This window comes from Capra hircus, chromosome 14 (genome assembly GCF_001704415.2).
Source record: "Capra hircus breed San Clemente chromosome 14, ASM170441v1, whole genome shotgun sequence".
Taxonomy (NCBI): Eukaryota; Metazoa; Chordata; class Mammalia; order Artiodactyla; family Bovidae; genus Capra; species Capra hircus.
In genome coordinates this window covers 9,794,920-9,797,209 of record NC_030821.1, presented here as the reverse complement: position 1 = coordinate 9,797,209, position 2,290 = coordinate 9,794,920, and the positions used below count along the sequence as shown (strand labels likewise).

The 2,290-nt window shown below is 40.6% G+C and overlaps 1 protein-coding gene across 7 annotated transcripts in view; it reads left to right on the top strand.

Moving 5' to 3' along the window:
• RUNX1T1 (RUNX1 translocation partner 1) overlaps positions 1-543 on the top strand; it is a 153,798-nt gene extending 153,255 nt beyond the window's left edge. For all 7 annotated transcript variants that reach the window (XM_018058202.1, XM_018058200.1, XM_018058204.1 and 4 more), the window contains one exon: positions 1-543. This exon is cut by the window's left edge and continues 3,462 nt beyond it. The gene's annotated coding sequence lies outside the window, so the exon portion shown is untranslated.

Here is a 2,290-nt window from a genome sequence, read left to right as displayed (position 1 = left end):
ATGAGACTGTGTGTGACAGGGCCACCTGTCTTATTTTTTTTTGTTTTTCTTAACTTTTTTTTTTTTTCTTAATGTGTAGGTGCATGTCTTGGGGATTTTAAAAAAATTTCAAGGCTGGTTTTCTTATGCAAAGCATGCCTACGTCTGGAATACTTAGGGAAAGAAAGCGACTCCATGTTGTCCGAATTCCTCAAGGGACAGAAAAAAAAAATTGGAGACTGTCGAAATGCAGATTTGAAGTAATTTTTTTTTAATATTATTTTGGGTTCTGCGACATTATTGTGAAAAATTAAAGTTGTTGTGCAATACTTAATTCAGACATGTACCACAAGTTAATGGTAGACTAACACTGGGGGGGCGGGGTCTAGGCATCATGCTTTTGTCAGCATACTCTTGAGCTTTGAAGTCTACTATGTCTGAACTGTGGTTTCTTGTTTATCCTTTTTTTTTTCCTTAGTTGGACTGTAATGTATGGTCTGTCAACCTGTGAATCTTTAAAGTATGATTCAGGTATTGTTGTATTCTTTACTGTGTAATAAAAAAAGTTTAAAAAAACCTCTTCTCTCGCCTCCCTTATCATCAGTGTGTGCCACTGGCTGTCCACACAGTGGCTCTGGTCTGAGTGTCTGTCTTCATCCTCCCTGCTACTGAAGCACATTGGTAGGGTTTATTCAGCCCACAGAGCACACCTCTGTAACAGGAATTGGCTCATCCGTGGTTGATGAATAGGCCATGATGTCAGAATAGTGCCAACATCAAGGTGGTTCAAGGGGATGGTACCCAGGCAGGAGGAGTTGGAAGAACGGGAAGAGAACTGCAACCTTCCAGATGAAAGGAGCATTTGGTTGGCTTAGTTGAGCTGCTGCATAGGCACCTCAAGGCCTTTTGGCTGCCTTTTGACAAAATTAGAAATGAGTTGCCTGCTCCTGGTTCAACTGCCAGAAAGGGGCATCCCAACGCTGTGAAGCTCTGACTCATAAGTGCTAGCTCATCCTGCCAACGTGAGTGGCAGAGCCACTGATGCAGAGCTTGCTTCCACCTATCTTGTTCATTATCCTCTGAGATCTGCCATCCTCTCTCCTCATCTTTTTGTATATTGTTAAACATCCTCTGTGGCAAGTCTCTGCCTTTGCTGGGAGGTCTGAAGTGTTCCCTCTACTAACGTGTGTTTTTTTTTCATGCTCTAGTTACAAACTCAAGGTTTGAAGCCCTGACTCTTCTCCCTGCAGCCCATGAATCCTGTAAAGGTTTAATATAATTTTCAAATCACAGGATTTGGGGATTTAAAAAAAAAAATAATCTATGTACTGTGTTGTAGTAGGACTTTCTCTTCCCTCAACTTTCTCAAAGGGTTCTCAACTTGGTGGGCTGAAGAATAGTTGCAAAGAACAAGAGGACAGAGCCCATGAAGAGCCTGTGTCTGGAGAGAGTGAGTACTGGTGAAGCAGAGGGCGGCTTGAGACTGGCCGTTCAGCTTCCTCCCTGTGTCAGCTGGGTCCTTGTCCCAAGACCTGGCTTCTCTAACTTGTCTTCCTGGGATATGTGCCTTTGTTCACATTTCTTTCTTCAGAAACACACAAGGAAAATAATGCAAAAAAAAATTGTTTTAATCAGTAATGGACACCTCCCCTACAATTGTGATAGGTAGGGTCAGATACTTAACATAACAGTTAATGATTTATTTTTGCAAAAGACAAGGAACCCTGACCTAAGGTGCCTACCCTATAATGTGTTAATTTTTTTTTTTTTCTCTTAAAAACAGCGCAGGATAGCAACCCGTAGGTAAGAACAGAAATGAGACTCATTGAAGTAGTTCCCTTATAAACAATTCTTGAAAACAACATCTGTGACATTTTCATGCAAGTGGATATGTTAGACAAACGGCGAATGCTTTGTAATTTATACGAAAGACGTGAGCAAAATCTCGAGACTTCTAGGTAGTAGACATCATTTTTTTAAGATGTGTTAATGATGTATTTGATAATATAAAAATATGTCTGCCATGAAAGAACATTACAGCCATTTTTTTCTGGAATGGAATGGGAAGGAATAAGCAAAGGAGTTTGTTCTGTATGGGTGTCTATACCCTTAATCCAAAGTGAATAAATAAAGTTGTGTTTGCTCAAAGCTGTTGCTCGTCAGTCTGTTCTCAGTCATACTAGGGAAACTGAGTCAGACAAATACAGAAACTGTTTCTTCCCATCTCCCCACCTTTCCATCCATAAAACCACAGATGTAGGACCAAGGTACTGTGGTCATTTGCTTTTGGAATTTCCAGATTCAGATAACA